At 44.6% G+C, this 19,012-nt stretch overlaps 1 protein-coding gene across 1 annotated transcript in view; it reads right to left on the minus strand.

Moving 5' to 3' along the window:
- The window catches only part of LOC119654514 (zwei Ig domain protein zig-8-like), a 570,111-nt gene that overhangs the window by 483,577 nt on the left and 67,522 nt on the right, over positions 1-19,012 (minus strand). The window contains exon 2 of the mRNA XM_038059957.1: positions 14,283-14,321. The gene's annotated coding sequence lies outside the window, so the exon portion shown is untranslated. The remainder of the gene's footprint in view (positions 1-14,282; positions 14,322-19,012) is intronic.

Raw genomic sequence — 19,012 nt, forward strand, 5'->3', positions numbered from 1 at the left:
CCCACAGTTCCATGCATTCCATTGCCAGCCACGATTCCTTGGAAAACATTCCAAATAGCTTTGAATTTCCGTTTTTCACGCTCCTGCCAGCCCACGTGCTTCAGTAAAAACCATAAAACAAGAAAATCATGAATATTCAAAGACAAGTTCATTGCTCCTTTGTGCGATTAGGTACAAGGAACATCGCCAAAAGTGCTTCCAACAGGCACAGCCAAGCGGTTAATGCCCACAAGAAAATCTTTAGTAGAATTCTATTAAAACGGAAAATATGCTCATTTGCATTGACTGTAAATGGAAATGAATTTTCCACGGATTTGCAACTACGCCAGTTCTGCCGTCAAACACTATATCCTGGCGCTCACTACCTAGATAGTTACGTGGTCGTATATGTAAGCGGTTTTATCCAAGTTTTAGGACCATCAGTAGCAGGTGATAAAAATGGTAATGATGTGGTTGCAACAATCTCATCATGAACGAACCCAACTCATAGATTCAAGACGCAATGGACTGTAAAAACTGATATTGCTGACAACAACGGAAAATCATTGGCAACGACCGGCGTCCTGTCGGGAAACTATTTTCATTAAACTTGCTATTGTTGTAATAAAACTTGGGCAATATTTTTTGGGATGCAAATAAATCTTCGGAATATATGTATTGTGTTTGGTGTTAGATATTCATAGATAATTAAGCCGGGTGCGCTGAATTATGATAGAAAGCAGATTTGCCTTTTACGACTTCACATCGATTATATCAAGGATGCGGAAAATATCGAAGTCAGCACGGCGCAATGGCGATTAATCTAAAACATTTAGATCAGATACTTTTCTGTACCCAAACTTTTTGGTTGCTTTTTCTAATAAGGAAGGATACAATGGATTGTAAAAAACTGGAATTTGTCAGACAATAATTGTCAACCGAAGTTATCCTCCCTTGCGCTTCTGGCATCTAACGTCACTCCCTCACTGCAGAATCAAAAACCAAAGCCAAGTTATCTCCTCCTTTTTCCTATATTGGCGCCAGATAGCCAAACAAGTATCATATTATTCCTGCGGCGTTTTAATAATCCCCCTTTTTAAGGTCGGGTTCCTTCAGGAGCGTTATTTCCGAGTATAGTGAAAATATCTCAGGTTTTTGCATGTTCTGGGGTTATGTTAAAAACCAACCCTGATCCCACCAACCCTTAACAAATTAAGCGGCCAAACCTTTCGTTATCAATAAATCTATTGTGCCCTGGTATCATCATACATCAAACATACTTTGTTCCGTCGACCGGGAAAACAGCTCCCCCCCGACTTACGGGTACGCCAGAACTCCTCCTCTACTGTTCATCGCCAAGTGCCCTTGGAGCAACCCACTCGTTGGCCATCTTAGGAGAGCGGCTTCTACTGCATGGCATAGCCCGCTATACAATTGTCATTAATACAAAATTAACGTATGTATACCGATGTGTGGGATTGGTACCGGAGACAGCCGTGAAGACGGGAGGTGACGTTGGAGCATCTGGTGAATTGGATATTTTCCCACATTGACACGACGAGCCGACCCCGCTTGTGAACGGGACAAAGGCTGAATAAAAAGAAGAAGAAGCTCGCGTTCTGTTTTTTTCTCGTTAGGCCGTCGCGAATTCCCTCGTTTGTTGTCTATTTTGAAGTCCGGTGCGGACCCACGCATCGGTGTAGACACGTTCATTTTGTATTAATGAAAAAGAACACCCCGGCCTCAGAACCGAAAGCATCGGTTTTCTTGAAATGGTAGATGGTGGGGTCAAATCTGGATGATAGGGAAGGCGGACCGGGAGTCTGGGAGACTAGTGTTGATGTGGCAAATTAGGTTCCCCGGGGGAACGAGATCTCTAGTTTTTTTGCAACGAACAGCAGGGGCATTGTGGCTTCATGATGTTAGAAGTTATGTGAATAGCGAAAATTGCCCGTGTGATCTCAGGTCTCAGACTGCGACGCAGAGTTTCTACAAGTTTAGCCTTTTTAGGCGGTTGCTGGAATCGGGACACCAAACGTCAGATGTCTTTTAAAATTCTGCGAAGGGTTTTTGAGTCCAGCTCCGAATCCGCTCCTAAAGGTCAATGTCTGGCAAACGATCCCGGAATTGATCCTAGAGAGCGTCCCGCAGTTCCGGCCATTGAGCGTCTGAGTTGCCTTGCCGATATTCCCAGTACCAGTCCGCCGCTTCTCCGGTAAACAGTGTGTAGGCGTATTCCAACAAAAGAGAAAAATTCCCATGCAGAGTCGAATGAGCTAAGCATTCGACTCGGGAAAAGAATTTATTTATTGGTAGCGATCCCTCAGATATCTTAGACCCCAAGAATTCAATTTATGGTATATTTTGTCCGGAGACATCACGCCGCTACGAGCGCCTTGAACTCTGTTGAGTTCATGTTGCAGCAACATGCGCGTGCGCCTGCGGATGCGGCAAATCATTCCCCTTTGTCAAGATTAATTCGCCCGAATGCATTCAATAATGTACAATCTGCGGCGAGCATTAGGGCAATTGCACATTATGAAATGCATTATTTGAGCAAATTAATTCAGAAAGAGACGAATGAGATTTCACTCCCATCACAAAGTCGCGGTCACTACACTCCATTGCATCTCTTCTAGTCCTCCAGAGAAGTCAATGAAAAACCTCATCGATAGCAAAAGAAAATAATATCGATGATAGCATGCAACCCTGGTGACTCTCCTTTGCACCTCAAAATCGTCCGAGATTTTACCTCGGTGCATCACATAACATCTTGCACCATCATATGTAGCTCTCATAATAGCTATTAATTTTTCCGGAATGCCCATCCTACATAGAGCACACCAAATATACTCCTAGTCCTCGCTATCGAAGCTTTCTCGAATTTGATTAAAAACAGGTGCAACGAAGATCTAAACTCCGCGCACTGTTCCAAAATGATCCGTAGGGTGTTGATGTGGTCATTGCAGGAGGCTCCGCAGCAGAAAGCAGGCTAATCTCCGCCGGTCAAGCTTTCAAGATGTTCTTTGATGCGTTCCATGATTAGAGAAGTCGATGCTAACATCCTTCACATCGAAAGCTTCTCAATATTTAACTCTGAATCGAAGTTTAAACCGCCTTCGCTAGCAACGCTCAGCAGAGCGGTCAACCCCTCCATTCATCGATCCGCTTCCACAATTTCACAGTCAGCCAGATTTAATGATGCTCCGTCCGAACGTGACCCGAAAAAAGAGCAGTTTTCTTGACGACCCCATGCATATCCGTATTCTAAGGCAAGTTACTCAGTATATAGCATCACATCCACTAACGGAAATCCTGCGATACGTTAACGAATCCGGAATATTCCGTTAGACGGGGGAGGCGGGTACAATGGGCCAACACGGTCTGAGTGCTCAGAAGCTGTAGCTTCTCCCCCACCATACACACACACACACGCTACTCAGTATATCTGCGGCCCCATCAGCAAGATAGCACTCCCACTGTCAAGCGATAGCTGGATCATACAAGCGGTCCATGTTGGACTTGGAAGGCTGCAGCTCCCCAAGAAGTGAGCCTGAGGCTCCTGGAAGAAAGGAGTAACTTGAGGAAATTCTGGGGGCATCAGCGAAGCTACAGCTTACCAGGAGGGATGTGATCAACTCCATGATCGCAATGATGTAAAGTAGTCTGCGAAAAGTGGAAAAAACAGGAAGGCGCAGTTTCGACCGCAGCGGATAGAAGAAAGCTAACCTCGTCCTGTGATGTAATACTCTCGGGGTCAGGCTGATTGGGGACGGCGGTGGACAGTTTTAGCGGGTAGAAATCTCGAATACATACATACCAAGTCAATGTCTTTTGAAGTTTTCCACCTGCTTAAAAGAAGGACAAACAGACGAACAAACAGAGAAATGTGCAGATAATAAAACGATTTCAATAAGATTCTGTTTTCAAAAAAACCTAAAAGGAATCATAACAGAAAGTATTCAAAAAAGGAGAACCATAACGATCTGGTGTTCTTTATCATCGACGCATCAACGAAAGTCTCAAATATAAAATTTACTGCAGTGCCGTCCACCTTTTTGCCCTCTATAGTTCTGAGTGTTGGCCGACTTTAAAGGACAATGAAAATGGCCTCGCGGTAATGGAGACGAAGATGTTATGTTTTACTAGTGGCCTAGCACGTCATGGTCACGTTCGAAGTGAGGATATGCTCGATCGCGCATCAGGTTGTACCGATCGTGGAAAAAATGTGAGCGAGGCGTATTTACTGGTTTGGTCATGTATTTCGCTAAGGGGAACTCACTTATCAGGATCGGTCTGAACATCGAACATCGTTATGTAGGCTACGGAATCGTCCATACTCATGTAGGGGGCCAAAAATTCTTCGGAGGGTTCCTTCCTTCGTACGTCTCGGGTGGTTCTTCCCATGATGTCGATATCGTCAGCATAGGCCAGTGGTTGGGTGGACTTAAAGAGGATCGTACCTCTTGCATTTACCTCAGCATCAAGGATCACTTTCTCGAGGGCCCGGTTAAAGAGGACGCATGATAGGGCATCCCCTTTATCGTAGACCGTTGTTGATGTCGAATGGTCTTGAGAGTGATCCTGCTGCTTTTATCTGGCTTTGCACAACGGTCAGGATCAGCCTAGTCAGTCTTATCAACTTCGTTGGGATACCGAATTCTCTCATGGCCATGTACAGTTTTACCCTGGCTATGCTATCATAGGTGAAGCCTCTTTGGTATCGGCCAATGATGTTCTGGACATATGGGGCTATCCGGCCTAGCAAGATAGTGGAAAATATCTTATATATAGTACTCAGCAACGCGATACCTCTATAATTGCTGCACTGTGTGATATCTCCCTTTTTATGTATGAAACAGATAATGCCTCATTGGCAATCGTCAGGCATTGATTCGCTGTCCCATACCTTGAGCACAAATTGATGAACCACTTGGTGTAATTGGTCGCCTCCATATTTAACTAATTCGGCTGTAATTCCATCGGCTCCTGGTGACTTATAATTTTTAAGCCGATGAATTGCACGGACTGTTTCTCCTAAACTTGGTGGTGGCAGTATTTGTCCGTCGTCTTCAATTGGCGGGATGTTCTGGTTGTTCAGTAGCTCATCGAAGTACTCAACCAATCGCTCTAATATGCCCATTCTGTCGGAAATTAGATTTCCCTCTTTGTCTCGGCGGGATGAGCATCGTGGTGTATAAGATTTCATCCTGCTGACTTGTTAGTAGAACTTCCGCGCCTGGTGCGGTTGCTCCCCGTACTTTTCGAGTTCACAGACTTGTTGGTTCTCCCAGGCTTCCTTTTTCCATCTGTGAAGTCGCTTCTTCGCTCGCAGGAGTTCGTGATAAGTCTCTGCGCGTGCCGGCGTCCTTTGAGAGTGGAAAATTACTCGGTATTCGGCATTCTTCCGTTCCGGTGCTAGCTTACATTCATCGTCAAACCGGCCGTTCCAACTTTTTTTTTGCAGTTGGGGATACCACACCTACCACCCATAAGTCAGCCAAGAAATTCTTAGGAACTAATTTCAATGGCGTCTCCAGGATACTTTTTACTTCTTCAGCACCTGTATAGCTCTGACAAAGATGGTGTCAAATCCCGCTGTCATTTCTAGCTTGCTCAATATGCCATTTTAAGGAAAAGAAATACATGACAGATACAATGCTCAATAAATAAATCAGAGCTCCAGAGAGAGAAACACCTCGACCTAGCATATATAACCCCTCAGGAGAATACAGTATATTCAGGGCTGTTGAGAAGGAATCCGGGCCTTGAAAAACTGCAGGCCCGGAGGTAATCTCTCCTTTCCACGTCCCCCTCGTCAGGCCGGAGTATATTCCATCGTGGGATTGATACAGATTGACTTATTAGCAGGTGAAATAGCACGTGCCTCCGATGGAACACCAATCTACTGATGAATGCATGCAAAGATGTTAAAAGGGGAAAACCACTACGATAAGGACGAACATGGGAATGCTCAAGAAAAGTTTTCTCGACTAATACGTTAACGGGTATCATTAATGCGAAGACAATAGTGAAAGGTTAATCATAATCTCATTCAATTTCTAACGAACCAGGAAGGATACCACAATTCTTGAACAGGTTCTACCTAGAAGGGACATTCCCGGAACCGGAGAAAATTCTTAACGTAAATACCACCCAAACGGAGTTCTTCCCAAAATAACGACAGCGTAACCTTCCTAGCGTAATGTAGAAAGGTAACAGGAGCAATTCCATATAACTCAAAATGCCGTAGTTCATATGGCCAAGGACTCACCTTCCAGTGGATACAAAGAGTTTGTTTCTAAGACGACTGGCGAAGGATAAAATTAACAGGATCCATTTGAGGCAAATAAACAGGAATATTACGGCTTTATTAAAATTAATTTATATTAGGACTAAATATTTAATGAAGGAAATAAGGATCAAATATGTTTTGCCGCCAACACGAATGTAACCAACGCATGGACATGTTGTAATACAGGATTTTCGGATGTTCGTACATTAGGAAGTCTGTTTTTATAAGTATTTCCGGAATTCTCCTTGAAGAATTCTTCCTGGAGGCAGCTCCTTAATTTTATTTTATATAATACTTTTACTAGATACATTCAGTTTGTTTTTACGAAAAGAAAAATATTGATATAATAAAACCAAGCAACTTTCTCTTACTCTGCGAAAAGTGCTGTCATAAGTACGTGGTGCTTAAGAAATTGTCCTCAAGTAAGAAAATTTTCTTATTGCTTTCATAAATGCTCCTTGCGGAGTACACACAAACACTACAACAAAACGTCGTGAGTACCTTCATAAACATCATCTTTCTTTCATGCTCCTCAAGACATTCCTAAGGACGAGGCACTTTTTGGAAGAATTTTTCATTATAAGCGGCTTTTATCTTACATGTTGTATCTTCAAAGTAAACAGCTCATCATTTCCATATTCCACTTTTGATTACGCAAGGCAGGTGCTTATTGCTTATGTCGACGCCTTCGCTGAACATGTAATGATGGAGCACAGTGAAAGCTGTTTTAGTGGACAGATTCTAAAAAGGATGATCCTGAAAATGTTACGCAGGAATCTACTTTTGGGAGGCTATGTTTACTTTTTATGATTGTCTCTCGCCGGAGGTAAATAGCATCTTTCCGCAGAGCAGGTTTTTTTAATTCGTACGTTCTGCTACATTGTAGATGTATCATATTCAGGATACGTTGTAAGGATTTTATACATTCATGGAACTTGAATTATAATTCCAGGAAAAAAGGGAAATATCTCGTCCTGCAAAGGTATGTGAATACATCAAATGGAAACCTGGAAACTGGGTCGTTAACTTTTTGTCTCTCAATGCACATTAGCTGGCAGTTCTACTACTTCAAATGGTACCATCCCCATCATGACGACTCCATGCCGGGGCATATACAGATATATGATCACCAAAAGTCACCCAACAATATGTCAAATTGTTAAGCGAAGCAGTGTGGCAGCAGTTTATGTACATTTATGTTGGTGGCTAAATGCCTGCCCAGGATACGGCTGCATATATGTCGCTGGAATGTTAAGCTGGCACCAAACCGGGCTAGCATCACACCCTGGCAGTATCGTCACATTGGCTTCATGTACTCGGATGAAGCAAGGTTCCAGAATTCCTAGGAGTCACCTCATCATGCCTGCGGCAATACACACGTTCACAATTACACCTACTTATCGTGACAATCCATTTTTTATTAGATGAGCCATGAACGAGTGTCGGATTCTGTTGAATCAGGACCCAAACCAGACTAAAACGGACGTAACCAAGGTGTAAAACATTGAACAATAAAAATGACATAGTAAATAAGTATATGTGTAATATACGCTAGTAGCTCCATATGCAATGAATACGGAACCACGGAGGGTGGATAATGTTCATCATCGTGACGAGGCATAAACATAAACAGAAACACCTTCGAGGTCTTTAATAATTAAACAGAGGATAAAGAGAAATTCTCAGCTCGCAAGGACTACTCCACTTAACTCCACGAAAAACATTCTCGGTTGGGAAATGGAATGGGGCTAATGCCATTTTATGTTCACTCGGGAATGAGTAATATTTTTGAGGGCGCCCTTTTTTTGGAACCTGAAAAAGAAGGCAGAACTGACTTTGAGGGGCACCATTACAGAAAATGATTAAAAGTGACATAAATAGAAATATGTGCTTGTGATTTAGAACAAAATTCATTGCGTAGTTAGAGCTTTATTTACAGATAGACTGGAGGTTGGATAAATATTTGGAGAGTTAGGACAAATAAAAGATGAAGAGACATTCAAACGAAAAGCCCCCACTAGCTTACATGCAACTTTAATGAGATTTTTTATATATCCTTGAACTGAGGAGATTAAGATCCTACGAAGCTGTTTTCATATGTCAAGATATAAACAAGTCAGAACCAAAAGACCGACGCTTTGGCCTAGTCTGACTATGCTTCAGGTTAAAGTCCTATAATTCGACAAGTTCTCACACGACCTTCTCGCGGTGGCCGCTGGAAACCGTCTTCGGACGGGCCAAGAAAGTGTAGGGCCGGGTTGGGAGTAAGCTCATCCAACTGACGAGCATCTGGTTGTCTGCTGGTCATGTTTTAGGGCAAGTCGATCTGGCGGGGGATCGGCCGAAGCAACAGCCCAAGGTTCATCCTCCCTGCACTGGAGAGGATGCTAATAGGACCCCAAGCCAAGGTGGAAAAGCATACGCCGAAGGCTGCGTGGCTAATGGGGGGCTTGGTCTTTATTATGCGAACTCTGAACACCTTGGGCACCTTCAGTTTAAAATAAGACGCTTACCCTGGTAGCCGGGCTAGCCAGGGTGGACATTCTTCCCAGACTACTTCCCAGTACACTTGGTAGCGCCGCTGTGCTGAAATCAACCGCAGGGACGGACTAGTGGTGTCCAGCCTGAAATACATTGGCGTCAAACTGGGTGTAGCGAGTACCAGACATAATACTCCTAACCCGAAACCTTCGACGTCGGGGGATCCCTCGAAAGTGAAAACCGACAAAAACGTTCGTCACAGGAAACCGACTAAGAAGCGAAGGTCCACCCACTACTATCTTGGTTAAGAGCCAGTATCAGAAGGCCATGCATATTCCCAGCAAAATTGCTAAGAATACGGAGACCGGGACAAGTGAAATGAAAAAAAAACCCGCTAAATACCAACCGATTGTTGAAGAATACAATAGCAAACTCCTGGTAAACGAACAGAAGACGAAGCCCACCGCTTTGAAACGCAATCGGCCTCAAGACGGGGTCCAGCAAGATCACAAGCAGAGCAGAGTGGGCAATAGCTCAGACGATAAGCAACATTTGAAGAAAAGTACGCAGCAACAGTCCTCCGACGGGCCACGAACTGCGAAACCCTTCACCGATACCCTTCACCACCTACATGTGACGCAGCCGGATGGTAATTCCGCTAGAGGCAAACTGGCGCCGGAGGTGTGGACCAGCGTTGAGGCCAGGCTGTCGGAGATGGTCATGGAGCATCTCCTGGACACCGAAGAAAAACACACGGGATTCATCCCATGTTTTGATTCCTCTCAAGTGGTCCGTGGCTTTTTATAGCTTGCGAGGATCAATTCTCAAGGGAGACTTTCTCGGTTCGTGAGTCGGTAAGATCAGCGACGCCTGGGAAGGCGCAAAGCTCAATGACATCCCTTACGACGAGATTCCCAAGAGACCGGTCGCTCGCATCTGGTTACGAAAATCCGCATGGATAAGGACAAGCTCGTCCAATCTCTGCTTCTTCAAAACCCCAGGATTCCCATGGATGACTGGGTTGTTATCAAGAAGGGGAGACCCGAGGCAAACAGCCAACCTTTTCTACTCCGTATAAACGAAGAGTGGCTGGAGGCACTGGAAAAATTCGACTATAAAGTGCGCTCTGCAAAACCGGACGACGTCCAAGATCCAATCTACCCCGGCAACGAGCTGTTGGAAGAGATGACGATCGACGGTCCGACGGGGACTGACGAACCTCCCTTGCAAGCAGATCATGGTGAGTGTAACGCAGATAAATCTGCAGCACTCAAAGTGCGCCTCGGTTAATGTGCTTGGCTTCCTCCTAGAGGAAGACATCGACATCGCACTACTATGGGACGCCTGGGTCGGAGGCGACCAAACCATCAAATATCTTTAAAGCAAATATTATAATTTATTCCACAGCACTGGAGACCCTAATCAGGACAGACCTAGAGCATGTATTCTCGCGAGGAAAAGTCTGCACCCATTTCTGTGCCCGGACCTGAGTTCCAGCGTCCTAGTCGTGGTCAAGCTGGAGCAGGCGGGGGCAGGGAAATTGTATATTTCCTCGTCTCACATGACGCCAACCTGTTGATAGGTTGCGACGCCAATGCAAGACATACGCTTTGGGGCAGCTCGGAAATCAACGAGAGAGGTGAGTTATTCTTTGATTTTATTATTGCTTCATACCTATCGGTGCGTAACAGAGGCAGTACACCAACCTTCCATTTTCCCAGCTGGGAGAGCTGTGGCGGTTGGAAGGAAGTCCCTGATATCATCCTAATAACCGACAATGGGATTCTTATTGTGGAGGACTGGAGAGTGTCTGACCAAAGATGCTTCTCGGATCACAGATGTCACCGCAGAGGCTTCCGAACCCTTCAGAGACCCCAGGAGGATCGACTGGAAAAAGTTTGGTCAGGTAATTAAGAACAAACTCTCCGGTGCACAAATTGGTGAGATTGGCACGACAGACGAACTGGAGTCAAAGGTTCGAACTCTGGAAAAGGCATTCGATACCGCCTTTAAAGTCTCGTGCCCTACTAAGTACAGCAAAAAGAACCTGCCAATGTGATGGAATGAAAATTTCTCCAGCCTCAGGAAGCTGACCACAGAAACCCAGAGTATCTAACTCGTAGGGTCTCCCAGATTTCGCCAGTGTATTCCAAGCGGAAGTATTGACGATATTGGAAGTCTGTCGATGGTTGAAGCGAGATTCGAGCCCCAAGCGTAACATAACCATTCTGACCGACAGCCAAGCGGCCATCAAAGCCTTGTACTCAGCGACGACCTCTTCCAGGCTGTTGGGGCAGTGCAAAGACACGCTGAACCGCCTGGACGGCACGCTCAAGGTCACCCTCCTCCGGGTTCCCAGGCATTGGAACATAGAAAGGAATCAGCGAGCTGACGAATTGGCCAGGCGAGGCTCTGCTCTTGGCAGCCCTTGGGTGAATACAGTCGGTGTTTCGCTGCGGCTGTCAGGGGTGGAATCTACTCGCACTACCTAACAGCCGCGGGCCTTAGATCGCAAAGGCTTACGAGCTGTGCCAAGTCAAGGAGTATTTTGCCCACTTATAACATAACCCGATCACAAGAGCTCCTATGCCAGACGCGTGCAAATGCATTCGAGATCACGACAGTCTGCATGGGCACTGGCCCATAGGGGACCATGCTGCCAGACTTGGCATACCCTACAATTCGCATTGCCGAGGTAGATATGTAAAAAAATTAAGACGTTTCCGAGAAAAATGCGCGTGACGGACAAGCAGACAGATAGACAGAGAGAATCTGCAAAAAATACAAAAGCCTCCATCACGGTGTCTGGGAAACAAACATAAGTGGAAAGGCTGCGGTGTGAGCTTGAGGTAATCGAGTCTTACAACAAACAATGAAACACTGCAAACACGATTTTGTAAGGGTTAAGATCGATTACCTCTATGCCACCCCAAATATGACAATACCAATGTATTGCAACATGCCAGATAGACCTGGCGCAACCTCAAAATTATTGCTGGCGACTTCAACACTGGGGCAATGGAGTGGGGAAGCCTAAAAACAAATGAGAGGGGAAAAATTCTACTCGAGGTTTTCTCCTGCCTAAACGCCATCCTGGCTAACATCGGAAGCGTAAACACAATTGGGCGTGGAGAGGCATCTACACTTAGCGAAGAATGCACGTATAGCGACCTGGCGATATATATTACTATTGATAAGGGACCCAGAACAATAAATCCTCACCTGAGGAAACCAGAAACTGGTTGGTCGTCAAGAGCACTTGTTGAGGATACATTTCTGGAGGTATTCCAGTGGAATACCGAGTTTACTGGAACGGCCATAGAAACAGCATCGCAGCTGTCTCAACAGATATACCGAGCATGTAACTCTTCTATGCCAAGAAATACAGACTTTCGGAAGCGCAGCTACTTGAAGGCCAGGAGACGGAGTCAACGCCGAAGAAACATGCTAGAGCATGAACAACAGTACTTCAAATATAAACAGGCACGCAAAAAGTTGCAGTGGGCCATCATGAAAAGTAAAAATTATTGCTTCAAGCGACTCTGTGATGAAGAAGTTAGTTATGTTGACAATAAAAAGCAAAAGATTATTGCTGGAGATAGTTTCGCCGTTGTTTCCCTAACATCCGGAAACAATCTTTCCAATGATACCAATGAGCGCCGAAGACATACCTCCACAGACGAAGTCTTAGACGCAGTGAAAAGGGTCCGAGATACCGCAGCCCCCGGCATTGATCGAATCCCCAAATAGGCGCTGAAGCTGATAATGCAAATGGCATCAAGGGTGTTCGCACGGGTAATTACAGACTGCCTAAAAGAAGGGTCCTTTCCCGCAGAGTGGAAAATACCAAAGCTTGCATTGATACCGAAGACAGGTAAGCCGATAGGTGAACTAACATCGTATAGACCTATCTGTTTTCTGAATACAATAGGCAAAGTCCTCGAGCGGATAATCTATAACCGTCTATATCCATTAGTTGATAGGGGGGTTATTTATCGAATAGGCAGTTTGACTTCCGGAAGGCTTGGTTCAATTCTGAAAGATGGAACCATATAATCGAAGCGCTCATCGCGGCACAAACCCCAAAATATATATTAAATATAATCTTCAATTACTTCTGACAGCGGAAGCTACTTTATGATACGGACTAAGGGTCGAAGATGTATGTAATTACCACAGGAGTTTCGCAGGGGTCTATTCTGGGCCCTCTGCCACGGAACTTAATGTATGATATAATGGCGAACGAGACTATGCAGACGATCAAGTCTTTTCTTAAAAACCATGGTCTGGAGCTTGCCGAACATGAGACGGAGTTGATGCTCTTTACAAAGTGGCGGAAACAGAAAACTGTTGAAATTTGCACCGGGGCGCACGTCATTAGCTCTCAGCCATCGCTGAAATACCTGAGAGTAACATTCGACTCCAAGCTGAACTTTCAACCCCACTTAAAGTTTACTGGGCGGAAAGCAGCTCAACACTGGCAAGGTATGTAGGCGGCTCTAAGCGCAGTCGACGATTACTCTTATCGCGAGTCATTAGCTTTGTACTTTTATACGCGGCACCAGTGTGGGCGTTGGCGATAAAAATCGGAGAAAATCGCAGACAGCTTCAAGCTGCATATCGATTAAGTGCTCTCCGAACATGTTACGCCTACCGAACAACATCTTATGAGGCGGCATGGGTGATTGCGGGGATGATCCCAGTAGATATTCTAACCGATAAGGCAAGTCGTCTGTACTAGAATTAAGAAGCGAGCCTTAACAAGCAAAATGCGCGTATGTGTTCATTGGCTGCACGCGGAGAATGGCCGGTGGACACACCTGCCTATCCCAGACATAAGTATGTGGAACCACGGTGAGACGAGTTGCGATCTGACTCAGTTCTTAACCAGACACGGTGGACACACGAATTACCTCTATAGGTTCGGTCTAGATGAATCGCCCGATTGCCGTACGTGTGAAGGTGCTGCCAGAAATGCAGAACACGTTTTCTTCGCAGGCCCAAGATTTAAAAGCTGAAGGAAAAAGCCTAAAACAGAGCTAAATACCCGTTTAACGGTGGAAAATCTGATAAAGTGCACAGTGCAATCAAATACAGCATGGGACGCGATAGTTGCAATGGTGAAACGGATCCACCAGCAGCTAAAAGCAGCAGAAGCGCAGCGGAAACATAGAAGGGAAGCTACTGCAATAAACGCCACGCAAAGCGAGTGAACAGCTAAGAACTGAACACGCCCGCGAAGCAATACCAGAACGGTGGTTCCGCGGGGAGAAAATATGGGAGGTTTTAGTCAGTAAGAGTCCGGCATGCGTGTCCTAGATTCCAGACGCGTATCCATGATGAACTTCCCCCAGCGAGAAAAAAAGACGATTTTAATAAGGTTTTGTTTTACACTAAGTTTTAACTAGAGAAATGTAAATGTCCGCGCTTATCATGCAATATTAAATGGATCATTAAAATGCTTGCAGATCAGCAGATCTATGCAACTACTAAACTTCAACTAACCTAGACTAATTTCTAATTTTACCTTTCTTTAATCCAGTTTCTGACACGAAGCTTCCAATTCCTGAAAATATATAAAGTTGAAAATTTATTATTATTTTTTCGAGAATTATAGAAGTTATAAATCAATCAACAGTAAAATGTCGTCATTATAATGAAACTGCAAAACAACCAAAACGGCTATCAGGAAGAAAGGAACTCTAAAGAGTCCTTCGGAAAAGGCGCATTGATATTTTCGCTCTACAACGTACTCATTGGTGCCCATGCCCTCAATACAGCGTTGACATTACGCTATGAAAGGCATGATGCTATTAAAAAAGTCGAACAATTTGATCACCTGATAACGCTCACTACTATATCAGCTGATTCCCTTCTTCACCCCATACGCACCACAAACAGGTCGATCCGATACCGGGACAGATACCTTCTAGCACATTCTCGATATAAAGACCTGTAATGTGCCTGCCGATGACAATACCGAAAAAACAACGTGAGGAATGCAATGGTCCGCCCCCTATTAAATGGTGGATTTCGTGAGAAAAAAAAAAAGAAGAAATGCTCTCAATTACGTAATTACCAACCAATATGAATATCTCAAATCTAAAATTTTCCGCAATGCCGTCCGTCCTGTCGCTCTTTATGGTTCTAAGCGTTAGCCAACTATAAAAGACAATGAACGGCATCTTGCGGTAATGGAGACGAAGATGTTGTGTTAGACTAGGGACGTGACATGTTTTGATTACATCCGAAATGAAAGTATCCGCGATCGATATGGGTTTGCAATGATCGTGAGAGGCTTCTTCGATGGTATGGCCACGCACGCATTCACTTGCCAAGATTGGTCAGAACATCGAAGTCAATGGTAAACGACCAAAAGGCCAGCCGAAACAACGGTGGCTTGATACGCTGGATGGGGATTTAAAAGCCTCGAGATTGCATCTAGATCAGGCATTTGATAAAGCCAAATGGCGCAACCTATCACGATGAGCCGACCCCGCTTGTGAACGACACAAGGGCTGAAGGAAAAGAAGAAGACGAATGTCGAAAAATCGTGAAACCAAATTCAAAACCTCAGTGAGTTCTTCAATCATTGAGTTATTGAGTCCTCCTGCGCTAGGTAAACTTCCTCAACCATGATCCAAAAAATCAAATGGGAAGTGTGGCGAGTGTGTCAAAACCGCTTCGTGTCTCTATTGGTGTTCATAAAGAAAGCGCCCTCTCACCACTCCTATTTGTTCTAGTTATGGATACTGTCACACGGAGCATCCAACGTCCAGCACCCTATACACTGCTTTATGCAGATTATATATTCCAAAGAGCATTATTCGGAAATATAATAGAATGATCGCCTCATAAAACACAGTCTCAGACTGAATTTGAACAGGAGTTTCAACGAGCGATCCCCATAAACAGCCACTGTCAGAGGCGGTGACCTGCCCAGAACTGAATGATTTAAATATGTCTAATTAATACGGTCGGCCAACGTTGAATTGTCTTATGAAATTGTTTCATGCATTAGCGCATCCTGGATGAACTTGCGTTCCACAACTGGTGTTCTTTTTTATCGAAAGATCAACGAATATCTTAAATCTATAATTTATCGCAATATCGTCGGCCCTATCGCCCTCTATGGTTCTGAATGTTGGCCGAATATAAAAGACAATGAACGGCGCCTCGCGACAATTGAGACGAAGATGCTACGTTGGACCAGCGGCGATGATCACATCCAAAATGAGAATATTCACTATCGATATGAGGTTGTACCGATCGTGGAAAAATTGAGAGAAGCATGTTCGATGGTATGGTCATATAGTTCGCACCAATGAAAATGCAGTTATCAAGACTGGTCTGAACATCAGAGACGATAGGAAACGACCAAAAGGCCGACCAGAGCAACGGTGGCTTGACACGCGCCATCGCTTCTTATTACCTGAATTGTCCTTCAATTTCCCCCACTACTTCAAGAGACTCCCACACTCCTCCTCCATTATCCTGCATTAATTGCCCTTGGGAAGATTCATTCACCGGCAATTTTGAGAGAGTGGATTCCGTTCGCAATGCAATTGTCACCTAGGCTTAAAGTGTGACCTATCCGATCCGATCGCAGTATATAACTGTGCGCCGACCAAGTAAGTCCCTTGTTTGAGATAGTGTCAGGCCAACGCACTCTGACGTAGGCAGGTATTGACGAGAGTTTGAAGCTTTTGGGTAACAGTGTGCACTTTCCAAGTACTATATATAACATATCGCAACAAAGAAAGGACACTAGCATAGAACAGTCTCAACCTGATCTTGATGTTGAGATAACTGCATTTTCAGATTTTAGAGAGGACACCGAAAGCGTATCTAGTACTGGTAATGCGTCGGGCAACACCCAGTTCAACGCCACTGATCGCAGAGACCACACTTCCTAGATACAGAAATTGATCTTCAGACTGACAACCTTGATTTTGTTGTTATTTCTCTCCAGTCCAAATTGAGAGCCATTTGCCAAGGTCCATGACCTGGTGAGAACGGTGAGAGAGCAAGCCGATATCATGAGTGTAGTTGAGGTGTTGACACCAGTGAGATTCGAACCGCGACCTTCCGTATGACAGCCTTGTGCTCTAACCACTCAGCCATGCGGACATATAAGCCTGGCTAAAATGATATCAACTTCTGCAGGCCCGCAACGCACTGGTAGACTGTTTGTGATTAGAATAGCAAGCCAGATACTACTCTCTGTAGCGCCAGGCTGGAAATTGTATTGTTGCATATTGCAATATCTTAAAATAAAAGGGGATTTACGGACCCTAACAGTGTATTGTACCTTTGGGACAATCTGAGACGATACACCACATGGTACGAGAATGATGCTGGTTGACATTTTGGCTGACGTTATAATCGACATCTATGATGGCATGATGGAACTAAGCGGACATGCGAAGAATGACGAGGTGGGTTAGAAAGAATTCAAACAAAAAGGCTGCTTTCCAACTCCAAGTCAGGGCATGGAAAACTTCGGAGAGATAACTATAATGTGACCCAATTTCTCGAAAGGTATGGAGTATACCAGAGATACATGAATAAGTTCACCTGGATATTGGGACAATGTCCGAAAAAACCCAGAGCAAGAAACTCATATGCTAACCAATGTGGTCACGCTGCTCCCAGGGGGAAGCAGAGGCAGCGTCTGATGAGTTGCCTCTGCCATAGACTGTAGTCGACTTTTAAAAATGAATGAATTGTTTATGATTGACACATCAATAAATGTGTCATTCGCCCTGTTACGCTTTGTTGATCCAAATGCTTGCTAACCAATAAAGACAATGAACACCGCCTCGCATTTATAGAGATGACGATTTTGAGGTGAATTAGTGGCATTAGGATATCTGCGATCGATATCAGATTGCACGCGCCATTAAGAGCACGATCAGCCTGGATACAAAACCCATTTAATATATTAGTCTGTCTTAAACAACAACGGCTTGATATACTACAAAGGTGACAATTCGAAACCCTGTCAACGCCACTCGATCCAAACTCACTGCGAGGGAAGTAAGGGGCTCAATCCATCCCCATCGCCTAAAGACCTTTGTTCGAAGGCATTAATTGCTTTCTCTCCGGTCTAGTTAACCACTCAAGCCTCATTGTCTCTGTATTACATGATTAGCCTGAATGTAGATTGTTCGCTTTGTTCTCCCGAAGTGCAGTTCGAAGTGGGAGGTTTCCTTACCAAATATGTTTCGCCTTTTGACCTCGTCTACTTCATTATTGTTCTTTGTACTTTATTCAACGACAAGGATCACATTTCAAGGAAGAAGATGTTAGGAACAATTCACGCAAACAGTGAAAATGCAAAACGACAGCCGTTTCAGTGTGAAACTGCCTTTCTGAAAAGATGCTGCGTCACTCGACCCATCTAAATACATTGTAACGAAACGTTTCCTTCAACTTAAAAGGAAACCAAGGGCCTAAGCTTGAGAGATGAATAGCGAAAGTTCATGACCAGATACCAGTAGATGGAGATCGACTCAAGCCTCATTGCTTCCTTCTACACAACTGTATGTTGAAGCCTCGACGAAGCTAAGAGTACTGTTCGACGCTTCCTCCAAGATGTCGTCGGGACATAGCTTAAATGACATACCAGACATACTATTCAACCTGAGCTATTCACCACGGACATTGAGAAAATGTTTCGACAAATTCTGATAGCAGAAAAAGATAGAAGATTCGCGAAGTGGCAAACATGAGCAAATGAGGGTGACAAAAAAAGGAAAAGTAGCGGGCTAAGTATAGAGCCTTGAGGAACCCCAAAGGAAGGAGAGAAGGAACAAGTTAAGTAACCATGAAAAGAAACTCAGTAAGAAAGGTATGAGAGTTAGGAAAAAAGCCAGGAGATGATTGAGAATGGGGGGGGGGGGGGGGGGGGGGGGAGTTGAGGAGAAAGAGGTGGCAGAGGAGGAAATTATGGTCAACGGTATCAAAGGCTTTGGAAAAATCAGTATAAATCGCCCTCGCCCTCGCCCTCGTACCTCCTGTCGTAAACTGAATTGCTTAGCAACGAAGCTGGTAAAGACCAAAAAGTTTGAAGCAGTGGATCTTTGTTTCGCGAAACCATGCTACTCTTTAACAATGAGTTGACCGAAGTGCGTGGTCAGCCAGTCGTTGACGTGTCTCTAGAGGATTTTGGAGGAAGAGGAGAGACGAGAGATGGTAGTTGCGTCTTGAGGATAGGAATGATCAGGAAAGTCGTATTCTTCTCGACTTTTGTGT

This window comes from Hermetia illucens, chromosome 1 (assembly GCF_905115235.1).
Source record: "Hermetia illucens chromosome 1, iHerIll2.2.curated.20191125, whole genome shotgun sequence".
Lineage (NCBI taxonomy): Eukaryota > Metazoa > Arthropoda > Insecta > Diptera > Stratiomyidae > Hermetia > Hermetia illucens.